The sequence below is a fragment of the Acanthochromis polyacanthus genome, chromosome 1 (assembly GCF_021347895.1).
Source record: "Acanthochromis polyacanthus isolate Apoly-LR-REF ecotype Palm Island chromosome 1, KAUST_Apoly_ChrSc, whole genome shotgun sequence".
NCBI classification, from domain to species: Eukaryota; Metazoa; Chordata; class Actinopteri; family Pomacentridae; genus Acanthochromis; species Acanthochromis polyacanthus.
Window position 1 is genome coordinate 60,816,231 of NC_067113.1, and position 11,388 is coordinate 60,827,618.

At 39.3% G+C, this 11,388-nt stretch overlaps 3 non-coding genes across 3 annotated transcripts; 1 reads left to right on the top strand and 2 right to left on the bottom strand.

The window, feature by feature from the left end:
* The first annotated feature begins 1,112 nt into the window (after positions 1-1,112).
* On the top strand, positions 1,113-1,184 carry trnaq-uug (transfer RNA glutamine (anticodon UUG)). Its single transcript has one exon. It is a non-coding gene; the product is annotated as a tRNA-Gln (tRNA).
* Positions 1,185-1,737: 553 nt separating this feature from the next.
* Positions 1,738-1,809, bottom strand: trnaq-cug (transfer RNA glutamine (anticodon CUG)). Its single transcript has one exon. It is a non-coding gene; the product is annotated as a tRNA-Gln (tRNA).
* Positions 1,810-9,403: 7,594 nt separating this feature from the next.
* On the bottom strand, positions 9,404-9,475 carry trnaq-cug (transfer RNA glutamine (anticodon CUG)). The gene has a single exon. It is a non-coding gene; the product is annotated as a tRNA-Gln (tRNA).
* Between the last annotated feature and the right edge of the window lie 1,913 nt (positions 9,476-11,388).

The following is an 11,388-nucleotide window of genomic DNA, read 5'->3' on the forward strand; positions in this document are numbered from 1 at the left end:
TAAATGTACAGTACGTATGATGTGTGGTATCATCTGCTTTCATTTACTATAGGTTTCATTGTTGGTGCAGGATTTTGATGTAGCACTTTACATTTTATATCAATTTGACTTTGATGCCTGTGAAAAAATTATATTAGCTCGTCTGACTTTATAACAGCGACTAGAGCTTTGTCAGTTTTATTGTCAGTTCCCCATAGCAGCTGCTTGTTAACTAATCAGCTGAACTGATGTTGCTGTTCCCAGCATTTGTGTTTCCTGTCTGTTAGAGGTGACTATATCTGAACTATGATCAGTTATTTTGGATCTATTGGGGTCAGATCTAGCTGCTCAGATCTCTCTCAGATTGGATGTGTCGTTTTAGAAAATGATTGTGCATGCATTGGGTTGGTTCATATGTTTTTGTGCAGATTATTCACATCTATTTCTGTGTAGTTGTGTCACATTTAGACAGCATTGTTTGTGGTTTGAGTCTACCACAGCCGAAGAGCTTGAATGTTGACTGCCTAGACAGAGACGAACTTGTACAGTGTTCCATGTGTGCAACGTGAGTAAACCACCGTCAGACCAAGCACATCAAAGTATTCAGGTCAAAAGTGGGATTATAAAACTATGACATATTTTCTTCTTGTTTCAGTAACATGTTGTTCTAGGACCTATAATAGGACACACATTAAACATGGCTGCTTAAAGCACCAAACTAAGACAGAATGTGCAAAATGCAAGGGCAACATTTTCAGAGAGACTTCCTGAAAGTATGCAGTGTTATGCTAGTTTCTGGTTTACCTTGGATTAGTGTTAACTTAACACAGCACAGTAAAGCTAATATCGAATGAACAAACAGGGGCAAAGACATGAATTTATATTTGAATCAACCCAAAAATGCTGACAGTTGAAAACAGATTTTATCAACAGCGTTTCTTTCTGCAGTACAGTATAGGTTCTGAGTCCTCTCCACCAAACTTGGTGCCACTGATATTTGAGTTCACATCAGTGAATTCAGAGTCCATGGTACTAACATTTTGAGAAGCAGTACGTTAAAAAACTGCTTTGAAATGTTTTCCACTAAGCTTCAAAGACCTGATGGCTTCTACTTAAAACACACATAGCTTGAAGGTTCCATGGTGTAATGGTTAGCATGCTGGACTTTGAATCCAGTGATCTGAGTTCAAATCTCAGTGGAACCTAAGTTGTAAAGGGCATGCATGTTGAAGATACTGAAAAAAGTCATTTAAGCAAATCACCATGGTGCTGCCTCAGATTGTCAAACCAGGTTGTATTGTGAAGACATGATGTAATTGTTTCTGTCACAGAATAACTGGAGCTTCATTAGCTTTGGAGATACCATTAGCTTTTCTCGCAGTGTAGAAACCAAACAAATATAGCAGTAATGATCTGACTGATTATAAGTTTCTGCTTGACATAACAGTGAAAAGACCCATATTTGTTTGTCTGACTTTTCTCTATGTAAAAATTCTGAGATCCTATATGAGTCTTATATAGTAATAGTTTTTGGGATTGTACACATTGAATTGGTACCGTCAGTTATTAGGAGACACACAAAAACCATTGGATGTACTGTTCTGCTTGTAGCTCCTGTCAAAGTCGGGTACCACTTGTATTGTTGTCACCTCTGTGATCGACTAATGATGTGTGAATGATGTGCTTCACCCCTTGCCAAATGTCAGCTGGTGTGGGCTTCAGTCTGCTTTCTCATTTACCTGAAATCCTCTCAAAAGCAGGTTCCACTGAGATTTGAACTCAGATTGCTGGATTCAGAGTCCAGAGTGCTAACCATTACACCATGGAACCACAACACAACCCTCACAAGCTGCCATTAAACAGTTTTCCAATTATGAGAAAGGTGCCAGTATCCATAGTTGTCCAAGTCAAATGTGTTTACCAATACTTCCTCTAAAATCAAGTTGAACTAAAATTTTTTAAAATGTATGACCAGATTGAATGTTTTGAGCGGTCCACCAGGGTTTGAGTCCTGTGATTGAAATTTCTCACTTAAAGTGGTTTATTAAAGGCTCAGACGACTAAAAAGGAAATTATGGAATTTGTTGATGCGGATATATTTTTTTTTACACTGGTGCAGGAGAATTTGTTTTGTGGGTGATTAAATCAAGTGCTGCATGGACTGAAAAGTGTTCCACAACTACATACCGTGCTGTAAAAGTGTGGTTAACTTTCAAGTCCCACTGAGATTACTGGATCCAGGGTCTAGACTGCTAACTATTACACCATGCAGCCATGACACAAGTTTAACAAGAAGCATGAAACACACGGATTCAAAATTGTACTTATCGACAAGATATACAGCTCATGTTGTCTGCTTTGTATTTCAGGGACAATCAATAACTTGTTGGATGTTTATTACAAGCTTCAAAGTATGACCAGTATCGATGACGGGCTGTCAGTATCTGGGGCTGTGAAGATTAAACTATTAATTACCATAAAATCAGCTTTTGGTAAGAAACATTTTTAGTAGAACAGTACCTTCCCTGTACTGTTACTGCAAAGATATACAAGAGATGACATAGAAAGAGACTGAAATACATCTGTCCGGGAAGGATTACAAATACTATTTCTTAGGCCCTAGAACTCCACAGATCTAAAAATGGCAAACATCATCTAGAAATGGAAAAGACTTGGAATAAATGTGAACCTTCCTAGAAGCCAGTGATCTTCCAAAATTTCTTGACGGGTATAGTGACGACTCACCAAGAAAGCCACAGAAGATCCAAGGAGCTGTTTGTCTCAGTAAAGGTCAGTGTTCATGCACCCACTACTTGAAAGACACTGGATGAAACTGGCATATCAAAGAGAGTGATTTGGTGACAACTGCTGTTAACCCAGAATAAAAATATGGTTGAATTTTGAATTCAATTGATTTCAGACTTACAGTATCTGCAAGAAATCTCAATGTCCTTTGAAGAATGTTGTTTAGCCTGATCAGAGGAAAGTTCAACTGAAGACGGGGGTCATTTTTAACACAGAATTCCACAAAAACAACCAATAACCACCATGTGGTAAACAGGTTACAATGGAGGTGGGAAAGTAATGTTTTTACTTAGTACTTTACTTTAGGATAATTTGTCATATTTAAAGAAAACATGAATTCTGATTTGCGACAGAAAGTCCTGAAGGAGAATGTCAGGACATCAGTGTGTGAGCTGATCAAGTAAAACCTGATTATGCAGCAAGACAACGATCCCAAGGATAAGAATGAGTCTACCTCAGACTGTGATCCAGTTAAAGCTTTGAAGTGACCTTGTCAAACCTAAACCCCAGTGAGATGCTGTGAAGGACTTCACATGAGCAGGTCATCCTCACAAACCCTCCAAAGTGACTTCACTAGAGCAGTTCTGCCACTTTTATAGCTGAAATGAAACTAGATATGTTAAAGACTGATCAGCAGTTATTAGAAGTGTTTGGTGGTAGTTGTAACTGCTTAATGTTTAAGTTCAGGGGGTGACTCAGGAGTGTTATTTAGGCTATGATTTTGTGATTACTCAGGTTGCCTTTGTGTTAGGTTGCAATTTGTGTGAATGTCTGACTCATCTTAGCACGAGACACAAAAATAGAAGAAATCAGGACTTGTTCAAAATGCTCTATACTAATCATTGAGCTGGCAAACAGACTCTTGTGGCTGTGCGATATCTTTGCATGACATCATTATATTGTTCCCACATGTCTTTGAAAGGTGATCAGGGCAGATATAATACAGACTCATACACAACAAATACATGAGCTGCATTCCAAAGCCTTCATTTACAAGATGACTGTAATACCAGGTGACGTGTCTCTTTTCCATAGGTGCTGCAGAGTAGAATTCAGAGCAGCTCTGCTATTTATCTCAGAGCCAGTGGAGTCGATAAGCTAAAGGCTTGAAAATCAGTTTTGGGAACAGTCTATTAAATGATAATGGGTACTATCAGGGAAACTAGATTTGGGGGCCTAGCTGCGATTATTCGAGTTTGTCTCCTGCATTTAAATGTTCAGAGGAAACATAGAGTTCCTCTGAGCACTAACAGGAGGCAGCAGGCAGATGTCCTCTGCAGTGTTCACAACAGATTAATGACTGGAGGCTGCAAAGAGGGTCTTACAAATACATAACCAACTGTGTATTGAAGCTGTTGTGCACAGCAACCACAAAGGACAGTATCTCCTCTTGAACAAAAAAGGGAAGAACAGACCAATAGAAAAGGGTGACCCTGCAGCCAGTTGAACCACCTTTTTGTACTTTCGAACTTAACCAGATTGTAACATAAGTTTTCCGATTCATAACTGATGCTGAAAAATGGAATTGCAGTAGGTTGCAACACTCACTCATTTTCTTACATAGGACATACTCGTAAGTATTATTTTTACATTGTGGCTACTAGATGTAGTAGCCAATAACTAGCCAAGCAATTTGCCTGTTAGAGGAATAAACAATCCAAATGTGGCCTGTTTGGAGCACTGAGTCATGCTATTTCAAAAGGTAGACCATACACTTCATCACCTCTTATATCTGACATTACACCAGTTGAATCTTTATGCTGTTGTGGCTATTTCTGTTAGGGCAAACAAAACTTCAGAATTTGTCACTTCTAATTAAATGTTATGATATATCTTTTGGTGGAACATGGACAATGTGCAGTGGTTCGCTGTGTCGTCTCACAGCAAGTGCGTTCTGAGTGCAGATCTGCAAACGGCATTGTCCAGAGCTGAATAATGAACCTATGCAGAAAACTGTCCAAAACTACATTTCCTGCATTGGCTACTCAAGGCTGTCTAAAAAAGTGAGTTGATCCAGATAGACCCCCATATTGACATGCCTATCTTTATAGGAGACATATTAATGTTTACAAAAGGATATCAGCCTCTATTGCTAGTTTTCCTGGTCATGACAACAGGGGGATCACCTGTTTACAATGTATTTAGGTTTTGTTCATCTTTCTATCTGCCCAGAGTAGGAAGCAGTGAGACCTATACTATACTATACTATACTATACTATGACTATTGTTGTGGCATAGTGGAAACTGAGGGTTTGTCCATTTTTATGCATAGTTTGTGGTCAACTTGGGCCTTTCTTTAGAGTTTACATGCACCAGTTTTCTCCAGGGGCCTGTTTCACGAAGCAGGTTCACTGAAAACTCTGAGTTTCTTAACCCTGAAATGAGGGAAACTCAGAGTTTTCCGTTTCACGAAGCGAGGTAACTTAACCCTGAGACAGAGGGGTAACTCGAGCCTGTTTCACAAAGAGGGATAACTTAAACTCTTGGTCAGTTACCGCAGTAACAGACTCTATGACTCTAACCTGCTCGCCAGCAGGTTTATCTGAGAAAACCTCGAGTTTCTCTCTGTCTCCGCCCTCTTTCAGCCACACACGCTGTTTCATTTCCTCATTCATTCAGTCAGTAAGCGAGCGAGTTTTGGCGTAGAACAGCTTTTATTAACGATCCAGTAGATAAAGGAGCAGCATTACTGCACAGATAATTAACCCTTTAAGCTTCAGTCAATTCCAGCCGTTTTCAGTACAAAAAATCGCTAATATTCTATTTTTAAATTAAAAAAATTACGAAAAATACGGGGAATATTGGACGGGCATCGGGAGGTGCATTTCCTTGAAAACGACCGATTCGGGGATTTTATACCGACTTCAGGACATGTTTTGGATAAAATAGTTTACTGGCTTGTGTCATCTGGATGTAAAAGGTTGCATTATGGCCGTTTTTTGTGGAATTTTTTTTGTGTGTGTAATAATAAACCCGGAAATGTGAGTCGCGCTGTGTGCGTTGAAGCCGTGTATAGAGAACGGATGGATGAATATTTGTTTTTGTCGGACAAATGTGTTTTTCTCACCCGCTGTGGTAATCGCATCTGAAAGTGGTTTATACCGGCGGATTCATGAGAATCTAAGCTTTCCATCGGCGTATAGTGTTTGTATAATCGTGTTTGCAGTCGTCGGACATTCTTGAAATTCCTATGCAAATTAGTAGGTGTACCGCCGGCGGTACACTGAAGCTTAAAGGTTAAATATTCGTCGGTAGATTGCTATCAGACCGAGCATAAATGTTCTCGCATTTACGGACAGTTATCGGTTTGAGCGGTACCGTTTCGTAATCGTTTTAAGTCCATAATCTACATAAACAACCTAATCCGTCCTTACATTTACATTACCAACCGCAGTCAAGCTCTCACATCCAGCAGATATTGTGTGTTGCGCTGCGGTTCTTTGCAAATGGAAGTTTTTATATAATGTCGGAGATGCAGAGTAAGGCAACTGTATGGAGGACAGTCAGAAAAGTCTGTGCAGTGGAAGCTGAGGGACCATCCTGCTGCTGTCCAGCCATTCCAGCCATGCTCTATTAAAAAAGATGAGAATGTGCAATACTTCAGTGTAGGCTAAATGTCACACTCTATATTCCACCCAGAATCTGAATGGGAAGAGAACTATCAGTAACATACCTCTGTATAAAAAAAACTATCATTTGGATAAATCTTTGGAGTGTTGCCTACTTACAGTTACAAGGTCTTTTGTGGTGTGAGGGGGCCAAAAGACAAAAAAAGACACAAAGAGAACTAAATAATCATATGTATATATATATATGTATGTGTATATATATATATATATATATGTATGTATGTATGTATGTATGTATATATATATATATATATATATATATATATATACACACATGGACAAAATTGTTGGTACCCCTCAGTTAAAGAAGGAAAAACCCACAATTCTCACTGAAATCACTTGAAACTCACAAAAGTAACAATAAATAAAAATTTATTGAAAATTAAATAATCAAAATCAGCCATCACTTTTGAATTGTTGATTAACATAATTATTTAAAAAAACAAACTAATGAAATAGGGCTGGACAAAAATGATGGTACCCATAACTTAATATTTTGTTGCACAACCTTTTGAGGCAATCACTGCAATTAAACGATTTCTGTATTTGTCAATGAGCGTTCTGCAGCTGTCAACAGGTATTTTGGCCCACTCCTCATGAGCAAACAGCTCCAGTTGTCTCAGGTTTGATGGGTGTCTTCTCCAAATGGCATGTTTCAGCTCCTTCCACATATGTTCAATGGGATTCAGATCTGGGCTCATAGAAGGCCACTTTAGAATAGTCCAACGCTTTTCTCTCAGCCATTCTTGGGTGTTTTTGGCTGTGTGTTTTGGATCGTTGTCCTGTTGGAAGACCCATGACCTGCGACTGAGACCAAGCTTTCTGACACTAGGCAGCACATTTCTCTCCAGAATGCCTTGATAGTCTTCAGATTTCATCGTACCTTGCACACTTTCAAGACACCCTGTGCCAGATGCAGCAAAGCAGCCCCAAAACATTACTGAGCCTCCTCCATGTTTCACCGTAGGGACAGTGTTCTTTTCTTCGTATGCTTGGTTTTTGAGTCTATGAACATAGAGTTGATGTGCCTTACCAAAAAGCTCCAGTTTGGTCTCATCTGTCCAAAGGACATTCTCCCAGAAGCTTTGTGGCTTGTCAACATGCATTTTTGCAAATTCCAGTCTGGCTTTTTTATGAGTTTTTTTCAGCAGTGGTGTCCTCCTTGGTCGTCTCCCATGAAGTCCACTTTGGCTCAAACAACGACGAATGGTGCGATCTGACACTGATGTACCTTGGCCTTGGAGTTCACCTTTAATTTCTTTGGAGGTTGCTCTGGGCTCTTTGGATACAATTCGAACAATCCGTCTCTTCAATTTGTCATCAATTTTCCTCTTGCGGCCACGTCCAGGGAGGTTGGCTACTGTCCCGTGGGTCTTGAACTTCTGAATAATATGAGCCACTGTTGTCACAGGAACTTCAAGCTGTTTAGAGATGGTCTTATAGCCTTTACCTTTAAGATGTTTGTCTATAATTTTTTTTCGGATGTCCTGGGACAATTCTCTCCTTCGCTTTCTGTTGTCCATGTTCAGTGTGGTACACACCTTTTCACCAAACAGCAGGGTGACTACTTGTCTCCCTTTAAATAGGCAGACTGACTGATTATGAGTTTGGAAACACCTGTGATGTCAATTAAATGACACACCTGAGTTAATCATGTCACTCTGGTCAAATAGTTTTCAATCTTTTATAGAGGTACCATCATTTTTGTCCAGGCCTGTTTCATTAGTTTGTTTTTTTAAATAATTATGTTAATCAACAATTCAAAAGTAATGGCTGTTTTTGATTATTTAATTTTCAATAAGTTTTTATTTATTGTTACTTTTGTGAGTTTCAAGTGATTTCAGTGAGAATTGTGGGTTTTTCCTTCTTTAACTGAGGGGTACCAACAATTTTGTCCACGTGTGTATATATATATATATATATATATATATATATATATATATATATGTGTATATATATATATATATATATATATATATATATGTGTATATATATATATATATATATATATATATATATATATATATATATATATATATATGCATGCATCCATGACCTTTTATACCACCGTTTTACAGGCATCTGCTTTCTTTCTGTTGGCTGAGCAGAAGTCTATGCTAGTTTAAATAGGCTTAATTATTTAACAGGACATGATATGGATGCAGACATTTAAGCTATGAGTGGATAAAACAACTGCACAGTCAAACAGCCACTTAATATTTAGGATACTTCACAATGTAAAACATGATCAACATGAAGTACCTCCATGAAATAATGCCGAGGTCTGACCTGTTTGAACAATGTTTTTATGTTTCACCTTAAGCTGCTGCCCCGTGCGCTTCTCCCCCGCGACATTCCACCTAAATGAAATAACTTACCAGGCTGCCATTCAGACAGTTATTCCCTGTAATATTATTACGATTACAAAGGACTGCATTTAAACTTACGCACTGATCCGGGCAGCAGTGTTCTCCACGCCGTCTCTCTCTCTTTTGCAGCTGCAGCGGTGTTCCACTTCTTTCTAAAAACGTGTTCAAACTCGCCATATGAGCGCGTTAAAAACTTTCATTTCAAAAACGCAGCCTTTCGCTTCCCCGTTTCCATGGTGACTCGTCGAATCGGGGTTCCATTGATGCTGTCTTTTCAGAGTTGCGGTGCACGCGCGTAACTCCGGGTCAAACTACTCCGAGTTAATTAACCCAACTCATATCAGCCGTTGTGAAACCGAAAACTCAGAGTTTTCTATCTCAGAGTAGATCAACTCAGAGTTGCAGAAGAGACTCAGACTTTCTTGAACCTGCTTCGTGAAACAGGTCCCAGGTGTTCCAGCTTCTTTCCACAGTTAATAAACATGGATTTTACATGCATATGTGAGCCTACATGGATGTGTGTGTTATTTCTGGTATTGAGTGATGACCTGTTGAGGGTGAACCACACATTTTAATTGTTTGGGTTATTTACATAGTCACCTGTAGCTCCTCTTAAAAATCAGGTCCCACCGAGATTTGAACTCGGATTGCTGGATTCAGAGTCCAGAGTGCTGACCATTACACCATGGAACCCCTACACGTTTACCTTGATTTACATATGACTAAAGGTTTTGTTTGTTAAGACATGTCGTACTGTGGTAACCCAATTAACCTGATTCGTAGTGACTATCAACTTTGGAATAAGTATCCGCAAATGAAAGTGATGTAGTTGCAAACAGCTGGTGCAACTTAATGCATTTTTTAAAAAAATAATTCACATACGGTTATTGCCCTTCCATCTACAGTATACAACAGAAGTAAGTAAAACCCTGTGCAATATCACTGAAATGTCAAATGATGGCATCCGTGCAATACTACTTTTATTTCTGGAAAGGGAGCTACATCTTTTCAGCTCCTCTATAGGTGCTTGGCAAGTAGTGTACTGTGGAAATTTTCTTGGTGAAGACAGATGTTTGCTGGTGCTGGAAGGGTGATGAAAGCGGAGTACAGATGATACAGCTGATACTCAGTTAACACAAAAATGTAGATTACTGGGGATCAAATATTGGACATCTACAGTCAAGAGTGGGTTAGTTTTGATTGTTCCTAGAATGAATGGATGGCTACACAGTTATGGATATCTATAAAATTTCTATACATTCTATTCATGTGTGTGTATGACAATTTAATGAGGTAGCAAGTTGATGGAGGAGCTATAACAACAAGGACTGTACACACTGTAGCCAACAGAGCATTGTGTGTGGGCACGGTTTGCTACTTAGCATCAATAGACCTCTGTCACTGTGATAGATGACCTCTGACATCACAGAGCGGGTGGAGCCATCAGTCTTGTAGCTCTGGTTCACAGCATCCAGGGTGTTTAAAGTTATACCCTGGTCCCAGAGGCTTTACAGAGTCTCAAGTCACGTAGACACCTCCATTAGTGTCTCTCCTTTAGGACAATGGCATCCTCTGGAGACTAGCGATACTGGAGGTGCTTGCAACCTTGGACCATCCATCTTGGGCTGGGGCAAGGCAGGATATAACTATTCACGTCATAGGAAGCGAAGATAAACAGAGTTTAGATGATATAGATGTTTGGGAAGTTTATACTTCCACAATGAATCTCCGCAACACACTTTGCAATAACTTGCAGTCTCATTAAAATGCAGCACAGCATCCTGGAGGATTTATGAGTTTACACATGATACCTCATACCTGCTCAGCAGTCTGTGGAAAGGAGCCCGTTTACCAATAAACAGGTTGTAGCTGTGCCTCATGCTATTTAGGTTTAGAGGAAAACAGAACACTCAGTTTCAGAGATGAAAGACAGAGTGGTGAGTATGTATTACTGACATGACGTTCAATCAACCAAAAGTAGGAGACCCATTAGCAGAAATGTTTATTTACCAGTCAGCTGCTTCTGTCTGTATAGAAACTAATTTTTTGCCGATTGACCCATTGTGCCCATGTGAAGTAAGCTGATCCAAAATGCCATTTTCAAGTGTATCCACACTAGGGCCAGTTTATGCCCTGTCAGTGCCAGCTTTTAAAACACATCATGAAATCCAGCCACAGTTTATAGCTGTTCTTAATGACCACACTGAAAGACGGACTTAAAAGCCAGGCATATAGAGGAGGTGGACACAATATTGTTTAAATATGTGGATAATGGCACACATTTTCAGATCGTTTCCAGAGGGCATTGGAATTGTTATGCATGGATGAAGTGGGTAAGAGTATGAATCGTCAGTTTTGGAAATCATGCAAGGAACAGGAAGTTTATCTGACTATCAGTCAAGCACCTCTAACAGTACTGACCCCTCTAAAGTGGACATGGTCACTGCAAGGTTGACCCTTCAGAACAGATGATCCTGACTATAACAGTAATATTGAGAAACTGGTTAGTGTTATAATCCAGATATTTCAGTGGTTTCCTAATCTTGTAACACTCAGGCTGTAGATGATGATGATTTGTATGTCATTCTTCTTTCTCAAATTATTGT